Consider the following 15,000-nt stretch of genomic DNA (forward strand, 5'->3'; position numbering starts at 1 on the left):
CTTGTCTGGTTCTGGGTCTTTGGAACAAGGTGCCTTGTTCCTGACTGCAGGTTCCGTTGTTGCCGAGGGCAGGGCAGAGCTGGTGGCCATGACTGTTAGTCCTCGCATAGTTGGCGTGGCGGGAAAAGCTTGAGTGGCTTGTATGGCTCTGGATCTGGCTGCAGGTTCCATTGTTGCGGAGGGCAGAGCTGGTGGCCATGACTGTTGATGCTCATGAAGCTTGTGTGGCCGGCGTGGCTTATGTGGCTTGTGTGGCTCTGGGTCCGACTGCAGGTTCTGTTGTTGCCGAGGGCAGGGCAGAGCTGGTGGCCATGACTGTTAGTCCTCACATAGTTGGCGTGGCGGGAAAAGCTTGAGTGGCTTGTATGGCTCTGGGTCTGGCTGCAGGTTGGGTTGTTGCCGACAGTGGCGCTGGCGGCCGTGTGCCGGGTGCGAGGAGCATTGGGGCAGGGCAGGAAGGCGCTGGTGTGTGCTGGAGAGCGCTGCTGTGGGGCTGAGGGGTGCCTACGGCCATACCACCCTGAGAACGCCCAATCTCGTCTGATCTCGGAAGCTAAGCAGGGTCGGGCCCGGTTAGTACTTGGATGGGAGACCGCCTGGGAATACCGGGTGCTGTAGGCTTCTTTTGCTGGGTCCTGGGCTCTGGGCCAGAGGTGCCTTGTTTTGCTTGGGCAGCCATTCCAAGGGGCACAAGGGGGAGGGTGGCTCATGGGGCTTGCATGGCTTGCGTGGCTCTGGATCTGGCTGCAGGTTCCCTTGTTTCCGAGGGCAGGGAAGAGCTGGTGGCCATGACTGTTAGTCCTCGCATAGTTGGCGTGGCGGGAAAAGCTTGAGTGGCTTGTATGGCTCTGGGTCTGGCTGCAGGTTGGGTTGTTGCCGACAGTGGCGCTGGCGGCCGTGTGCCGGGTGCGGGGGGCATTGGGGCAGGGCAGGAAGGCGCTGGTGTGTACTGGAGAGCGCTGCTGTGGGGCTGAGGGGTGCCTACGGCCATACCACCCTGAGAACGCCCGATCTCGTCTGATCTCGGAAGCTAAGCAGGGTCGGGCCCGGTTAGTACTTGGATGGGAGACCGCCTGGGAATACCGGGTGCTGTAGGCTTCTTTTGCTGGGTCCTGGGCTCTGGGCCAGAGGTGCCTTGTTTTGCTTGGGCAGCGGTGCCAAGGAGCTCAAGGGCGAGGGTGGCTCATGGGGCTTGCATGGCTTGCGTGGCTCTGGGTCCGGCTGCAGGTTCTGTTGTTGCCGAGGGCAGGGCAGAGCTGGTGGCCATGACTGTTAGTCCTCGCATAGTTGGCGTGGCTGGAAAAGCTTGAGTGGCTTGTGTGGTGTTCGGTCTGGCTGCAGGTTGGGTTGTTGCCGACAGTGGCGCTGGCGGCCGTGTGCCGGGTGCGGGGGGCATTGGGGCAGGGCAGGAAGGCGCTGGTGTGTGCTGGAGAGCGCTGCTGTGGGGCTGAGGGGTGCCTACGGCCATACCACCCTGAGAACGCCCGATCTCGTCTGATCTCGGAAGCTAAGCAGGGTCGGGCCCGGTTAGTACTTGGATGGGAGACCGCCTGGGAATACCGGGTGCTGTAGGCTTCTTTTGCTGGGTCCTGGGCTCTGGGCCAGAGGTGCCTTGTTTTGCTTGGGCAGCCATTCCAAGGGGCACAAGGGCGAGGCCAACAGTGGCCGTGGCTCGCGTGGCTCAGAGGGATTGCATGGCTGCGGTGGCTTGTCTGGTTCTGGGTCTTTGGAACAAGGTGCCTTGTTCCTGACTGCAGGTTCCGTTGTTGCGGAGGGCAGGGCAGAGCTGGTGGCCATGACTGTTAGTCCTCGCATAGTTGGCGTGGCTGGAAAAGCTTGAGTGGCTTGCATGGCTCTGGGTCTGGCTGCAGGTTGGGTTGTTGCCGACAGTGGCGCTGGCGGCCGTGTGCCGGGTGCGGGGGGCATTGGGGCAGGGCAGGAAGGCGCTGGTGTGTGCTGGAGAGCGCTGCTGTGGGGCTGAGGGGTGCCTACGGCCATACCACCCTGAGAACGCCCGATCTCGTCTGATCTCGGAAGCTAAGCAGGGTCGGGCCCGGTTAGTACTTGGATGGGAGACCGCCTGGGAATACTGGGTGCTGTAGGCTTCTTTTGCTGGGTTCTGGGCTCTGGGCCAGAGGTGCCTTGTTTTGCTTGGGCAGCCATTCCAAGGGGCACAAGGGCGAGGCCAACAGTGGCCGTGGCTCGCGTGGCTCAGAGGGATTGCATGGCTGCGGTGGCTTGTCTGGTTCTGGGTCTTTGGAACAAGGTGCCTTGTTCCTGACTGCAGGTTCCGTTGTTGCGGAGGGCAGGGCAGAGCTGGTGGCCATGACTGTTAGTCCTCGCATAGTTGGCGTGGCTGGAAAAGCTTGAGTGGCTTGTATGGCTCTGGATCTGGCTGCAGGTTCCATTGTTGCGGAGGGCAGAGCTGGTGGCCATGACTGTTGATGCTCATGAAGCTTGTGTGGCCGGCGTGGCTTATGTGGCTTGTGTGGCTCTGGGTCCGACTGCAGGTTCTGTTGTTGCCGAGGGCAGGGCAGAGCTGGTGGCCATGACTGTTAGTCCTCACATAGTTGGCGTGGCGGGAAAAGCTTGAGTGGCTTGTATGGCTCTGGGTCTGGCTGCAGGTTGGGTTGTTGCCGACAGTGGCGCTGGCGGCCGTGTGCCGGGTGCAGGGGGCATTGGGGCAGGGCAGGAAGGCGCTGGTGTGTGCTGGAGAGCGCTGCTGTGGGGCTGAGGGGTGCCTACGGCCATACCACCCTGAGAACGCCCGATCTCGTCTGATCTCGGAAGCTAAGCAGGGTCGGGCCCGGTTAGTACTTGGATGGGAGACCGCCTGGGAATACCGGGTGCTGTAGGCTTCTTTTGCTGGGTCCTGGGCTCTGGGCCAGAGGTGCCTTGTTTTGCTTGGGCAGCCATTCCAAGGGGCACAAGGGCGAGGCCAACAGTGGCCGTGGCTCGCGTGGCTCAGAGGGATTGCATGGCTGCGGTGGCTTGTCTGGTTCTGGGTCTTTGGAACAAGGTGCCTGCTTCCTGACTGCAGGTTCCGTTGTTGCCGAGGGCAGGGCAGAGCTGGTGGCCATGACTGTTAGTCCTCGCATAGTTGGCGTGGCTGGAAAAGCTTGAGTGGCTTGTATGGCTCTGGATCTGGCTGCAGGTTCCATTGTTGCGGAGGGCAGAGCTGGTGGCCATGACTGTTGATGCTCATGAAGCTTGTGTGGCCGGCGTGGCTTATGTGGCTTGTGTGGCTCTGGGTCCGACTGCAGGTTCTGTTGTTGCCGAGGGCAGGGCAGAGCTGGTGGCCATGACTGTTAGTCCTCGCATAGTTGGCGTGGCTGGAAAAGCTTGAGTGGCTTGTATGGCTCTGGATCTGGCTGCAGGTTCCATTGTTGCGGAGGGCAGAGCTGGTGGCCATGACTGTTGATGCTCATGAAGCTTGTGTGGCCGGCGTGGCTTATGTGGCTTGTGTGGCTCTGGGTCCGACTGCAGGTTCTGTTGTTGCCGAGGGCAGGGCAGAGCTGGTGGCCATGACTGTTAGTCCTCGCATAGTTGGCGTGGCTGGAAAAGCTTGAGTGGCTTGTATGGCTCTGGGTCTGGCTGCTGGGTGGGTTGTTGCCGACAGTGGCGTTGGCGACCGTGTGCCGGGTGCGGGGGGCATTGGGGCAGGGCAGGAAGGCGCTGGTGTGTGCTGGAGAGCGCTGCTGTGGGGCTGAGGGGTGCCTACAGCCATACCACCCTGAGAACGCCCGATCTCGTCTGATCTCGGAAGCTAAGCAGGGTCGGGCCTGGTTAGTACTTGGATGGGAGACCGCCTGGGAATACCGGGTGCTGTAGGCTTCTTTTGCTGGGTCCTGGGCTCTGGGCCAGAGGTGCCTTGTTTTGCTTGGGCAGCGGTGCCAAGGAGCTCAAGGGCGAGGGTGGCTCATGGGTCTTGCATGGCTTGCGTGGCTCTGGGTCCGGCTGCAGGTTCTGTTGTTGCCGAGGGCAGGGCAGAGCTGGTGGCCATGACTGTTAGTCCTCGCATAGTTGGCGTGGCTGGAAAAGCTTGAGTGGCTTGTGTGGTGTTCGGTCTGGCTGCAGGTTGGGTTGTTGCCGACAGTGGCGCTGGCGGCCGTGTGCCGGGTGCGGGGGGCATTGGGGCAGGGCAGGAAGGCACTGGTGTGTGCTGGAGAGCGCTGCTGTGGGGCTGAGGGGTGCCTACGGCCATACCACCCTGAGAACGCCCGATCTTGTCTGATCTCGGAAGCTAAGCAGGGTCGGGCCCGGTTAGTACTTGGATGGGAGACCGCCTGGGAATACCGGGTGCTGTAGGCTTCTTTTGCTGGGTCCTGGGCTCTGGGCCAGAGGTGCCTTGTTTTGCTTGGGCAGCCATTCCAAGGGGCACAAGGGGGAGGGTGGCTCATGGGGCTTGCATGGCTTGCGTGGCTCTGGATCTGGCTGCAGGTTCCCTTGTTTCCGAGGGCAGGGAAGAGCTGGTGGCCATGACTGTTAGTCCTCGCATAGTTGGCGTGGCGGGAAAAGCTTGAGTGGCTTGTATGGCTCTGGGTCTGGCTGCAGGTTGGGTTGTTGCCGACAGTGGCGCTGGCGGCCGTGTGCCGGGTGCGGGGGGCATTGGGGCAGGGCAGGAAGGCGCTGGTGTGTACTGGAGAGCGCTGCTGTGGGGCTGAGGGGTGCCTACGGCCATACCACCCTGAGAACGCCCGATCTCGTCTGATCTCGGAAGCTAAGCAGGGTCGGGCCCGGTTAGTACTTGGATGGGAGACCGCCTGGGAATACCGGGTGCTGTAGGCTTCTTTTGCTGGGTCCTGGGCTCTGGGCCAGAGGTGCCTTGTTTTGCTTGGGCAGCGGTGCCAAGGAGCTCAAGGGCGAGGGTGGCTCATGGGGCTTGCATGGCTTGCGTGGCTCTGGGTCCGGCTGCAGGTTCTGTTGTTGCCGAGGGCAGGGCAGAGCTGGTGGCCATGACTGTTAGTCCTCGCATAGTTGGCGTGGCTGGAAAAGCTTGAGTGGCTTGTGTGGTGTTCGGTCTGGCTGCAGGTTGGGTTGTTGCCGACAGTGGCGCTGGCGGCCGTGTGCCGGGTGCGGGGGGCATTGGGGCAGGGCAGGAAGGCGCTGGTGTGTGCTGGAGAGCGCTGCTGTGGGGCTGAGGGGTGCCTACGGCCATACCACCCTGAGAACGCCCGATCTCGTCTGATCTCGGAAGCTAAGCAGGGTCGGGCCCGGTTAGTACTTGGATGGGAGACCGCCTGGGAATACCGGGTGCTGTAGGCTTCTTTTGCTGGGTCCTGGGCTCTGGGCCAGAGGTGCCTTGTTTTGCTTGGGCAGCCATTCCAAGGGGCACAAGGGCGAGGCCAACAGTGGCCGTGGCTCGCGTGGCTCAGAGGGATTGCATGGCTTGCGGTGGCTTGTTTGGTTCTGGGTCTTTGGAACAAGGTGCCTTGTTCCTGACTGCAGGTTCCGTTGTTGCGGAGGGCAGGGAAGAGCTGGTGGCCATGACTGTTAGTCCTCGCATAGTTGGCGTGGCTGGAAAAGCTTGAGTGGCTTGCATGGCTCTGGGTCTGGCTGCAGGTTGGGTTGTTGCCGACAGTGGCGCTGGCGGCCGTGTGCCGGGTGCGGGGGGCATTGGGGCAGGGCAGGAAGGCGCTGGTGTGTGCTGGAGAGCGCTGCTGTGGGGCTGAGGGGTGCCTACGGCCATACCACCCTGAGAACGCCCGATCTCGTCTGATCTCGGAAGCTAAGCAGGGTCGGGCCTGGTTAGTACTTGGATGGGAGACCGCCTGGGAATACTGGGTGCTGTAGGCTTCTTTTGCTGGGTTCTGGGCTCTGGGCCAGAGGTGCCTTGTTTTGCTTGGGCAGCCATTCCAAGGGGCACAAGGGCGAGGCCAACAGTGGCCGTGGCTCGCGTGGCTCAGAGGGATTGCATGGCTGCGGTGGCTTGTCTGGTTCTGGGTCTTTGGAACAAGGTGCCTGCTTCCTGACTGCAGGTTCCGTTGTTGCCGAGGGCAGGGCAGAGCTGGTGGCCATGACTGTTAGTCCTCGCATAGTTGGCGTGGCTGGAAAAGCTTGAGTGGCTTGTATGGCTCTGGATCTGGCTGCAGGTTCCATTGTTGCGGAGGGCAGAGCTGGTGGCCATGACTGTTGATGCTCATGAAGCTTGTGTGGCCGGCGTGGCTTATGTGGCTTGTGTGGCTCTGGGTCCGACTGCAGGTTCTGTTGTTGCCGAGGGCAGGGCAGAGCTGGTGGCCATGACTGTTAGTCCTCACATAGTTGGCGTGGCGGGAAAAGCTTGAGTGGCTTGTATGGCTCTGGGTCTGGCTGCAGGTTGGGTTGTTGCCGACAGTGGCGCTGGCGGCCGTGTGCCGGGTGCGGGGGGCATTGGGGCAGGGCAGGAAGGCGCTGGTGTGTGCTGGAGAGCGCTGCTGTGGGGCTGAGGGGTGCCTACGGCCATACCACCCTGAGAACGCCCGATCTCGTCTGATCTCGGAAGCTAAGCAGGGTCGGGCCCGGTTAGTACTTGGATGGGAGACCGCCTGGGAATACCGGGTGCTGTAGGCTTCTTTTGCTGGGTCCTGGGCTCTGGGCCAGAGGTGCCTTGTTTTGCTTGGGCAGCCATTCCAAGGGGCACAAGGGCGAGGCCAACAGTGGCCGTGGCTCGCGTGGCTCAGAGGGATTGCATGGCTGCGGTGGCTTGTCTGGTTCTGGGTCTTTGGAACAAGGTGCCTGCTTCCTGACTGCAGGTTCCGTTGTTGCCGAGGGCAGGGCAGAGCTGGTGGCCATGACTGTTAGTCCTCGCATAGTTGGCGTGGCTGGAAAAGCTTGAGTGGCTTGTATGGCTCTGGATCTGGCTGCAGGTTCCATTGTTGCGGAGGGCAGAGCTGGTGGCCATGACTGTTGATGCTCATGAAGCTTGTGTGGCCGGCGTGGCTTATGTGGCTTGTGTGGCTCTGGGTCCGACTGCAGGGAGGGCAGGGCAGAGGGCAGGGCAGAGCTGGTGGCCATGACTGTTAGTCCTCACATAGTTGGCGTGGCTGGAAAAGCTTGAGTGGCTTGCATGGCTCTGGGTCTGGCTGCAGGTTGGGTTGTTGCCGACAGTGGCGCTGGCGGCCGTGTGCCGGGTGCGGGGGGCATTGGGGCAGGGCAGGAAGGCGCTGGTGTGTGCTGGAGAGCGCTGCTGTGGGGCTGAGGGGTGCCTACGGCCATACCACCCTGAGAACGCCCGATCTCGTCTGATCTCGGAAGCTAAGCAGGGTCGGGCCCGGTTAGTACTTGGATGGGAGACCGCCTGGGAATACCGGGTGCTGTAGGCTTCTTTTGCTGGGTCCTGGGCTCTGGGCCAGAGGTGCCTTGTTTTGCTTGGGCAGCGGTGCCAAGGAGCTCAAGGGCGAGGGTGGCTCATGCGGCTTGCATGGCTTGCGTGGCTCTGGGTCCGGCTGCAGGTTCTGTTGTTGCCGAGGGCAGGGCAGAGCTGGTGGCCATGACTGTTAGTCCTCGCATAGTTGGCGTGGCTGGAAAAGCTTGAGTGGCTTGTATGGCTCTGGATCTGGCTGCAGGTTCCATTGTTGCGGAGGGCAGAGCTGGTGGCCATGACTGTTGATGCTCATGAAGCTTGTGTGGCCGGCGTGGCTCATGTGGCTTGTGTGGCTCTGGGTCCGACTGCAGGTTCTGTTGTTGCCGAGGGCAGGGCAGAGCTGGTGGCCATGACTGTTAGTCCTCGCATAGTTGGCGTGGCGGGAAAAGCTTGAGTGGCTTGTGTGGTGCTCAGTCTGGCTGCAGGTTGGGTTGTTGCCGACAGTGGCGCTGGCGGCCGTGTGCCGGGTGCGGGGGGCATTGGGGCAGGGCAGGAAGGCGCTGGTGTGTGCTGGAGAGCGCTGCTGTGGGGCTGAGGGGTGCCTACGGCCATACCACCCTGAGAACGCCCGATCTTGTCTGATCTCGGAAGCTAAGCAGGGTCGGGCCTGGTTAGTACTTGGATGGGAGACCGCCTGGGAATACCGGGTGCTGTAGGCTTCTTTTGCTGGGTCCTGGGCTCTGGGCCAGAGGTGCCTTGTTTTGCTTGGGCAGCGGTGCCAAGGAGCACAAGGGCGAGGGTGGCTCATGGGGCTTGCATGGCTTGCGTGGCTCTGGATCTGGCTGCAGGTTCTGTTGTTGCCGAGGGCAGGGAAGAGCTGGTGGCCATGACTGTTAGTCCTCGCATAGTTGGCGTGGCTGGAAAAGCTTGTGTGGCTTGTATGGCTCTGGGTCTGGCTGCAGGTTGGGTTGTTGCCGACAGTGGCGCTGGCGGCCGTGTGCCGGGTGCAGGGGGCATTGGGGCAGGGCAGGAAGGCGCTGGTGTGTGCTGGAGAGCGCTGCTGTGGGGCTGAGGGGTGCCTACGGCCATACCACCCTGAGAACGCCCGATCTCGTCTGATCTCGGAAGCTAAGCAGGGTCGGGCCCGGTTAGTACTTGGATGGGAGACCGCCCGGGAATACCGGGTGCTGTAGGCTTCTTTTGCTGGGTCCTGGGCTCTGGGCCAGAGGTGCCTTGTTTTGCTTGGGCAGCCATTCCAAGGGGCACAAGGGCGAGGCCAACAGTGGCCGTGGCTCGCGTGGCTCAGAGGGATTGCATGGTTGCGGTGGCTTGTCTGGTTCTGGGTCTTTGGAACAAGGTGCCTTGTTCCTGGCTGCAGGTTCCGTTGTTGCCGAGGGCGGAGATGGAGGCCATGACTGGTGATGTGCCTTGTGTGGCTTGTGTGGCTCTGGATCTGGCTGCAGGTTCCATTGTTGCGAAGGACAGAGCTGGTGGCCATGACTGTTGATGCTCATGAAGCTTGCGTGGCCGGCGTGGCTTATGTGGCTTGTGTGGCTCTGGGTCCGGCTGCAGGTTCCGTTGTTTCCGAGGGCAGGGAAGGGCTGGTGGCCATGACTGTTAGTCCTCACATAGTTGGCGTGGCGGGAAAAGCTTGAGTGGCTTGTATGGCTCTGGGTCTGGCTGCCGGTTGGGTTGTTGCCGACAGTGGCGCTGGCGGCCGTGTGCCGGGTGCGGGGGGCATTGGGGCAGGGCAGGAAGGCGCTGGTGTGTGCTGGAGAGCGCTGCTGTGGGGCTGAGGGGTGCCTACGGCCATACCACCCTGAGAACACCCGATCTCATCTGATCTCGGAAGCTAAGCAGGGTCGGGCCTGGTTAGTACTTGGATGGGAGACCGCCTGGGAATACCGGGTGCTGTAGGCTTCTTTTGCTGGGTCCTGGGCTCTGGGCCAGAGGTGCCTTGTTTTGCTTGGGCAGCCATTCCAAGGGGCACAAGGGCGAGGCCAACAGTGGCCGTGGCTCGCGTGGCTCAGAGGGATTGCATGGCTGCGGTGGCTTGTCTGGTTCTGGGTCTTTGGAACAAGGTGCCTTGTTCCTGGCTGCAGGTTCCGTTGTTGCCGAGGGCGGAGATGGTGGCCATGACTGGTGATGTGCCTTGTGTGGCTTGTGTGGCTCTGGATCTGGCTGCAGGTTCCATTGTTGCGAAGGGCAGAGCTGGTGGCCATGACTGTTGATGCTCATGAAGCTTGCGTGGCCGGCGTGGCTTATGTGGCTTGTGTGGCTCTGGGTCCGGCTGCAGGTTCCATTGTTTCCGAGGGCAGGGAAGAGCTGGTGGCCATGACTGTTAGTCCTCGCATAGTTGGCGTGGCTGGAAAAGCTTGAGTGGCTTGTATGGCTCTGGGTCTGGCTGCTGGTTGGGTTGTTGCCGACAGTGGCGCTGGCGGCCGTGTGCCCGGTGCAGGGGGCATTGGGGCAGGGCAGGAAGGCGCTGGTGTGTGCTGGAGAGCGCTGCTGTGGGGCTGAGGGGTGCCTACGGCCATACAAGCCTGAGAACGCCCGATCTCGTCTGATCTCGGAAGCTAAGCAGGGTCGGGCCCGGTTAGTACTTGGATGGGAGACCGCCCGGGAATACCGGGTGCTGTAGGCTTCTTTTGCTGGGTCCTGGGCTCTGGGCCAGAGGTGCCTTGTTTTGCTTGGGCAGCCATTCCAAGGGGCACAAGGGCGAGGCCAACAGTGGCCGTGGCTCGCGTGGCTCAGAGGGATTGCATGGCTGCGGTGGCTTGTCTGGTTCTGGGTCTTTGGAACAAGGTGCCTTGTTCCTGACTGCAGGTTCCGTTGTTGCCGAGGGCAGGGCAGAGCTGGTGGCCATGACTGTTAGTCCTCGCATAGTTGGCGTGGCTGGAAAAGCTTGAGTGGCTTGTATGGCTCTGGATCTGGCTGCAGGTTCCATTGTTGCGGAGGGCAGAGCTGGTGGCCATGACTGTTGATGCTCATGAAGCTTGTGTGGCCGGCGTGGCTTATGTGGCTTGTGTGGCTCTGGGTCCGACTGCAGGTTCTGTTGTTGCCGAGGGCAGGGCAGAGCTGGTGGCCATGACTGTTAGTCCTCACATAGTTGGCGTGGCGGGAAAAGCTTGAGTGGCTTGTATGGCTCTGGGTCTGGCTGCAGGTTGGGTTGTTGCCGACAGTGGCGCCGGCGGCCGTGTGCCGGGTGCGGGGGACATTGGGGCAGGGCAGGAAGGCGCTGGTGTGTGCTGGAGAGCGCTGCTGTGGGGCTGAGGGGTGCCTACGGCCATACCACCCTGAGAACGCCCGATCTCGTCTGATCTCGGAAGCTAAGCAGGGTCGGGCCCGGTTAGTACTTGGATGGGAGACCGCCTGGGAATACCGGGTGCTGTAGGCTTCTTTTGCTGGGTCCTGGGCTCTGGGCCAGAGGTGCCTTGTTTTGCTTGGGCAGCCATTCCAAGGGGCACAATGGCGAGGCCAACAGTGGCCGTGGCTCGCGTGGCTCAGAGGGATTGCATGGCTGCGGTGGCTTGTCTGGTTCTGGGTCTTTGGAACAAGGTGCCTTGTTCCTGACTGCAGGTTCCGTTGTTGCGGAGGGCAGGGCAGAGCTGGTGGCCATGACTGTTAGTCCTCGCATAGTTGGCGTGGCTGGAAAAGCTTGAGTGGCTTGTATGGGTCTGGATCTGGCTGCAGGTTCCATTGTTGCGGAGGGCAGAGCTGGTGGCCATGACTGTTGATGCTCATGAAGCTTGTGTGGCCGGCGTGGCTTATGTGGCTTGTGTGGCTCTGGGTCCGACTGCAGGTTCTGTTGTTGCCGAGGGCAGGGCAGAGCTGGTGGCCATGACTGTTAGTCCTCACATAGTTGGCGTGGCGGGAAAAGCTTGAGTGGCTTGTATGGCTCTGGGTCTGGCTGCAGGTTGGGTTGTTGCCGACAGTGGCGCTGGCGGCCGTGTGCCGGGTGCGAGGAGCATTGGGGCAGGGCAGGAAGGCGCTGGTGTGTGCTGGAGAGCGCTGCTGTGGGGCTGAGGGGTGCCTACGGCCATACCACCCTGAGAACGCCCGATCTCGTCTGATCTCGGAAGCTAAGCAGGGTCGGGCCCGGTTAGTACTTGGATGGGAGACCGCCTGGGAATACCGGGTGCTGTAGGCTTCTTTTGCTGGGTCCTGGGCTCTGGGCCAGAGGTGCCTTGTTTTGCTTGGGCAGCGGTGCCAAGGAGCACAAGCGGGAGGGTGGCTCATGGGGCTTGCATGGCTTGCGTGGCTCTGGATCTGGCTGCAGGTTCTGTTGTTTCCAAGGGCAGGGCAGAGCTGGTGGCCATGACTGTTAGTCCTCACATAGTTGGCGTGGCTGGAAAAGCTTGAGTGGCTTGTATGGCTCTGGGTCTGGCTGCAGGTTGGGTTGTTGTCGACAGTGGTGCCGGCGGCCGTGTGCCGGGTGCGGGGGGCATTGGGGCAGGGCAGGAAGGCGCTGGTGTGTGCTGGAGAGCGCTGCTGTGGGGCTGAGGGGTGCCTACGGCCATACCACCCTGAGAACGCCCGATCTCGTCTGATCTCGGAAGCTAAGCAGGGTCGGGCCCGGTTAGTACTTGGATGGGAGACCGCCTGGGAATACCGGGTGCTGTAGGCTTCTTTTGCTGGGTCCTGGGCTCTGGGCCAGAGGTGCCTTGTTTTGCTTGGGCAGCGGTGCCAAGGAGCTCAAGGGCGAGGGTGGCTCATGGGGCTTGCATGGCTTGCGTGGCTCTGGGTCCGGCTGCAGGTTCTGTTGTTGCCGAGGGCAGGGCAGAGCTGGTGGCCATGACTGTTAGTCCTCGCATAGTTGGCGTGGCTGGAAAAGCTTGAGTGGCTTGTGTGGTGTTCGGTCTGGCTGCAGGTTGGGTTGTTGCCGACAGTGGCGCTGGCGGCCGTGTGCCGGGTGCGGGGGGCATTGGGGCAGGGCAGGAAGGCGCTGGTGTGTGCTGGAGAGCGCTGCTGTGGGGCTGAGGGGTGCCTACGGCCATACCACCCTGAGAACGCCCGATCTCGTCTGATCTCGGAAGCTAAGCAGGGTCGGGCCCGGTTAGTACTTGGATGGGAGACCGCCTGGGAATACCGGGTGCTGTAGGCTTCTTTTGCTGGGTCCTGGGCTCTGGGCCAGAGGTGCCTTGTTTTGCTTGGGCAGCGGTGCCAAGGAGCTCAAGGGCGAGGGTGGCTCATGGGGCTTGCATGGCTTGCGTGGCTCTGGATCTGGCTGCAGGTTCCCTTGTTTCCGAGGGCAGGGAAGAGCTGGTGGCCATGACTGTTAGTCCTCGCATAGTTGGCGTGGCTGGAAAAGCTTGTGTGGCTTGTATGGCTCTGGGTCTGGCTGCAGGTTGGGTTGTTGCCGACAGTGGCGCTGGCGGCCGTGTGCCGGGTGCAGGGGGCATTGGGGCAGGGCAGGAAGGCGCTGGTGTGTGCTGGAGAGCGCTGCTGTGGGGCTGAGGGGTGCCTACGGCCATACCACCCTGAGAACGCCCGATCTCGTCTGATCTCGGAAGCTAAGCAGGGTCGGGCCCGGTTAGTACTTGGATGGGAGACCGCCCGGGAATACCGGGTGCTGTAGGCTTCTTTTGCTGGGTCCTGGGCTCTGGGCCAGAGGTGCCTTGTTTTGCTTGGGCAGCCATTCCAAGGGGCACAAGGGCGAGGCCAACAGTGGCCGTGGCTCGCGTGGCTCAGAGGGATTGCATGGTTGCGGTGGCTTGTCTGGTTCTGGGTCTTTGGAACAAGGTGCCTTGTTCCTGGCTGCAGGTTCCGTTGTTGCCGAGGGCGGAGATGGAGGCCATGACTGGTGATGTGCCTTGTGTGGCTTGTGTGGCTCTGGATCTGGCTGCAGGTTCCATTGTTGCGAAGGACAGAGCTGGTGGCCATGACTGTTGATGCTCATGAAGCTTGCGTGGCCGGCGTGGCTTATGTGGCTTGTGTGGCTCTGGGTCCGGCTGCAGGTTCCGTTGTTTCCGAGGGCAGGGAAGAGCTGGTGGCCATGACTGTTAGTCCTCGCATAGTTGGCGTGGCGGGAAAAGCTTGAGTGGCTTGTATGGCTCTGGGTCTGGCTGCCGGTTGGGTTGTTGCCGACAGTGGCGCTGGCGGCCGTGTGCCGGGTGCGGGGGGCATTGGGGCAGGGCAGGAAGGCGCTGGTGTGTGCTGGAGAGCGCTGCTGTGGGGCTGAGGGGTGCCTACGGCCATACAAGCCTGAGAACGCCCGATCTCATCTGATCTCGGAAGCTAAGCAGGGTCGGGCCCGGTTAGTACTTGGATGGGAGACCGCCTGGGAATACCGGGTGCTGTAGGCTTCTTTTGCTGGGTCCTGGGCTCTGGGCCAGAGGTGCCTTGTTTTGCTTGGGCAGCCATTCCAAGGGGCACAAGGGCGAGGCCAACAGTGGCCGTGGCTCGCGTGGCTCAGAGGGATTGCATGGCTGCGGTGGCTTGTCTGGTTCTGGGTCTTTGGAACAAGGTGCCTTGTTCCTGGCTGCAGGTTCCGTTGTTGCCGAGGGCGGAGATGGTGGCCATGACTGGTGATGTGCCTTGTGTGGCTTGTGTGGCTCTGGATCTGGCTGCAGGTTCCATTGTTGCGAAGGGCAGAGCTGGTGGCCATGACTGTTGATGCTCATGAAGCTTGCGTGGCCGGCGTGGCTTATGTGGCTTGTGTGGCTCTGGGTCCGGCTGCAGGTTCCATTGTTTCCGAGGGCAGGGAAGAGCTGGTGGCCATGACTGTTAGTCCTCGCATAGTTGGCGTGGCTGGAAAAGCTTGAGTGGCTTGTATGGCTCTGGGTCTGGCTGCTGGTTGGGTTGTTGCCGACAGTGGCGCTGGCGGCCGTGTGCCCGGTGCAGGGGGCATTGGGGCAGGGCAGGAAGGCGCTGGTGTGTGCTGGAGAGCGCTGCTGTGGGGCTGAGGGGTGCCTACGGCCATACAAGCCTGAGAACGCCCGATCTCGTCTGATCTCGGAAGCTAAGCAGGGTCGGGCCCGGTTAGTACTTGGATGGGAGACCGCCTGGGAATACCGGGTGCTGTAGGCTTCTTTTGCTGGGTCCTGGGCTCTGGGCCAGAGGTGCCTTGTTTTGCTTGGGCAGCCATTCCAAGGGGCACAAGGGCGAGGCCAACAGTGGCCGTGGCTCGCGTGGCTCAGAGGGATTGCATGGCTGCGGTGGCTTGTCTGGTTCTGGGTCTTTGGAACAAGGTGCCTTGTTCCTGACTGCAGGTTCCGTTGTTGCCGAGGGCAGGGCAGAGCTGGTGGCCATGACTGTTAGTCCTCGCATAGTTGGCGTGGCTGGAAAAGCTTGAGTGGCTTGTATGGCTCTGGATCTGGCTGCAGGTTCCATTGTTGCGGAGGGCAGAGCTGGTGGCCATGACTGTTGATGCTCATGAAGCTTGTGTGGCCGGCGTGGCTTATGTGGCTTGTGTGGCTCTGGGTCCGACTGCAGGTTCTGTTGTTGCCGAGGGCAGGGCAGAGCTGGTGGCCATGACTGTTAGTCCTCACATAGTTGGCGTGGCGGGAAAAGCTTGAGTGGCTTGTATGGCTCTGGGTCTGGCTGCAGGTTGGGTTGTTGCCGACAGTGGCGCCGGCGGCCGTGTGCCGGGTGCGGGGGACATTGGGGCAGGGCAGGAAGGCGCTGGTGTGTGCTGGAGAGCGCTGCTGTGGGGCTGAGGGGTGCCTACGGCCATACCACCCTGAGAACGCCCGATCTCGTCTGATCTCGGAAGCTAA

The 15,000-nt window shown here is 61.8% G+C and overlaps 24 non-coding genes across 24 annotated transcripts in view; all 24 read left to right on the top strand.

The window, feature by feature from the left end:
- The first annotated feature begins 502 nt into the window (after window positions 1–502).
- LOC138115519 (5S ribosomal RNA) lies at window positions 503–621 on the top strand. The gene has a single exon (XR_011153430.1). It is a non-coding gene; the product is annotated as a 5S ribosomal RNA (ribosomal RNA).
- A 358-nt stretch (window positions 622–979) lies between these two features.
- LOC138114997 (5S ribosomal RNA) lies at window positions 980–1,098 on the top strand. The gene has a single exon (XR_011152910.1). It is a non-coding gene; the product is annotated as a 5S ribosomal RNA (ribosomal RNA).
- A 358-nt stretch (window positions 1,099–1,456) lies between these two features.
- Window positions 1,457–1,575, top strand: LOC138115008 (5S ribosomal RNA). Its single transcript, XR_011152921.1, has one exon. It is a non-coding gene; the product is annotated as a 5S ribosomal RNA (ribosomal RNA).
- A 411-nt stretch (window positions 1,576–1,986) lies between these two features.
- Window positions 1,987–2,105, top strand: LOC138115398 (5S ribosomal RNA). The gene has a single exon (XR_011153312.1). It is a non-coding gene; the product is annotated as a 5S ribosomal RNA (ribosomal RNA).
- Window positions 2,106–2,739: 634 nt separating this feature from the next.
- Window positions 2,740–2,858, top strand: LOC138115019 (5S ribosomal RNA). Its single transcript, XR_011152932.1, has one exon. It is a non-coding gene; the product is annotated as a 5S ribosomal RNA (ribosomal RNA).
- Window positions 2,859–3,715: 857 nt separating this feature from the next.
- LOC138115939 (5S ribosomal RNA) lies at window positions 3,716–3,834 on the top strand. Its single transcript, XR_011153839.1, has one exon. It is a non-coding gene; the product is annotated as a 5S ribosomal RNA (ribosomal RNA).
- Window positions 3,835–4,192: 358 nt separating this feature from the next.
- LOC138115483 (5S ribosomal RNA) lies at window positions 4,193–4,311 on the top strand. The gene has a single exon (XR_011153395.1). It is a non-coding gene; the product is annotated as a 5S ribosomal RNA (ribosomal RNA).
- Window positions 4,312–4,669: 358 nt separating this feature from the next.
- On the top strand, window positions 4,670–4,788 carry LOC138115030 (5S ribosomal RNA). The gene has a single exon (XR_011152943.1). It is a non-coding gene; the product is annotated as a 5S ribosomal RNA (ribosomal RNA).
- A 358-nt stretch (window positions 4,789–5,146) lies between these two features.
- On the top strand, window positions 5,147–5,265 carry LOC138115041 (5S ribosomal RNA). The gene has a single exon (XR_011152954.1). It is a non-coding gene; the product is annotated as a 5S ribosomal RNA (ribosomal RNA).
- Window positions 5,266–5,677: 412 nt separating this feature from the next.
- Window positions 5,678–5,796, top strand: LOC138115309 (5S ribosomal RNA). The gene has a single exon (XR_011153223.1). It is a non-coding gene; the product is annotated as a 5S ribosomal RNA (ribosomal RNA).
- A 634-nt stretch (window positions 5,797–6,430) lies between these two features.
- On the top strand, window positions 6,431–6,549 carry LOC138115053 (5S ribosomal RNA). The gene has a single exon (XR_011152966.1). It is a non-coding gene; the product is annotated as a 5S ribosomal RNA (ribosomal RNA).
- A 633-nt stretch (window positions 6,550–7,182) lies between these two features.
- Window positions 7,183–7,301, top strand: LOC138115064 (5S ribosomal RNA). Its single transcript, XR_011152977.1, has one exon. It is a non-coding gene; the product is annotated as a 5S ribosomal RNA (ribosomal RNA).
- Window positions 7,302–7,882: 581 nt separating this feature from the next.
- On the top strand, window positions 7,883–8,001 carry LOC138115463 (5S ribosomal RNA). Its single transcript, XR_011153375.1, has one exon. It is a non-coding gene; the product is annotated as a 5S ribosomal RNA (ribosomal RNA).
- Window positions 8,002–8,359: 358 nt separating this feature from the next.
- On the top strand, window positions 8,360–8,478 carry LOC138115276 (5S ribosomal RNA). The gene has a single exon (XR_011153190.1). It is a non-coding gene; the product is annotated as a 5S ribosomal RNA (ribosomal RNA).
- A 605-nt stretch (window positions 8,479–9,083) lies between these two features.
- Window positions 9,084–9,202, top strand: LOC138114991 (5S ribosomal RNA). The gene has a single exon (XR_011152904.1). It is a non-coding gene; the product is annotated as a 5S ribosomal RNA (ribosomal RNA).
- Window positions 9,203–9,807: 605 nt separating this feature from the next.
- On the top strand, window positions 9,808–9,926 carry LOC138115723 (5S ribosomal RNA). The gene has a single exon (XR_011153633.1). It is a non-coding gene; the product is annotated as a 5S ribosomal RNA (ribosomal RNA).
- Window positions 9,927–10,560: 634 nt separating this feature from the next.
- LOC138115075 (5S ribosomal RNA) lies at window positions 10,561–10,679 on the top strand. The gene has a single exon (XR_011152988.1). It is a non-coding gene; the product is annotated as a 5S ribosomal RNA (ribosomal RNA).
- Window positions 10,680–11,313: 634 nt separating this feature from the next.
- Window positions 11,314–11,432, top strand: LOC138115086 (5S ribosomal RNA). Its single transcript, XR_011152999.1, has one exon. It is a non-coding gene; the product is annotated as a 5S ribosomal RNA (ribosomal RNA).
- Window positions 11,433–11,790: 358 nt separating this feature from the next.
- Window positions 11,791–11,909, top strand: LOC138115097 (5S ribosomal RNA). Its single transcript, XR_011153010.1, has one exon. It is a non-coding gene; the product is annotated as a 5S ribosomal RNA (ribosomal RNA).
- Window positions 11,910–12,267: 358 nt separating this feature from the next.
- Window positions 12,268–12,386, top strand: LOC138115108 (5S ribosomal RNA). Its single transcript, XR_011153021.1, has one exon. It is a non-coding gene; the product is annotated as a 5S ribosomal RNA (ribosomal RNA).
- A 358-nt stretch (window positions 12,387–12,744) lies between these two features.
- Window positions 12,745–12,863, top strand: LOC138115278 (5S ribosomal RNA). Its single transcript, XR_011153192.1, has one exon. It is a non-coding gene; the product is annotated as a 5S ribosomal RNA (ribosomal RNA).
- Window positions 12,864–13,468: 605 nt separating this feature from the next.
- On the top strand, window positions 13,469–13,587 carry LOC138115673 (5S ribosomal RNA). Its single transcript, XR_011153584.1, has one exon. It is a non-coding gene; the product is annotated as a 5S ribosomal RNA (ribosomal RNA).
- A 605-nt stretch (window positions 13,588–14,192) lies between these two features.
- On the top strand, window positions 14,193–14,311 carry LOC138115722 (5S ribosomal RNA). The gene has a single exon (XR_011153632.1). It is a non-coding gene; the product is annotated as a 5S ribosomal RNA (ribosomal RNA).
- Window positions 14,312–14,945: 634 nt separating this feature from the next.
- The window catches only part of LOC138115120 (5S ribosomal RNA), a 119-nt gene continuing 64 nt past the window's right edge, over window positions 14,946–15,000 (top strand). Inside the window, exon 1 of the ribosomal RNA XR_011153032.1 lies at window positions 14,946–15,000. This exon is cut by the window's right edge and continues 64 nt beyond it. This is a non-coding gene — a ribosomal RNA (5S ribosomal RNA).

This window comes from Aphelocoma coerulescens, chromosome 9 (genome assembly GCF_041296385.1).
Source record: "Aphelocoma coerulescens isolate FSJ_1873_10779 chromosome 9, UR_Acoe_1.0, whole genome shotgun sequence".
Classification (NCBI taxonomy): Eukaryota; Metazoa; Chordata; class Aves; order Passeriformes; family Corvidae; genus Aphelocoma; species Aphelocoma coerulescens.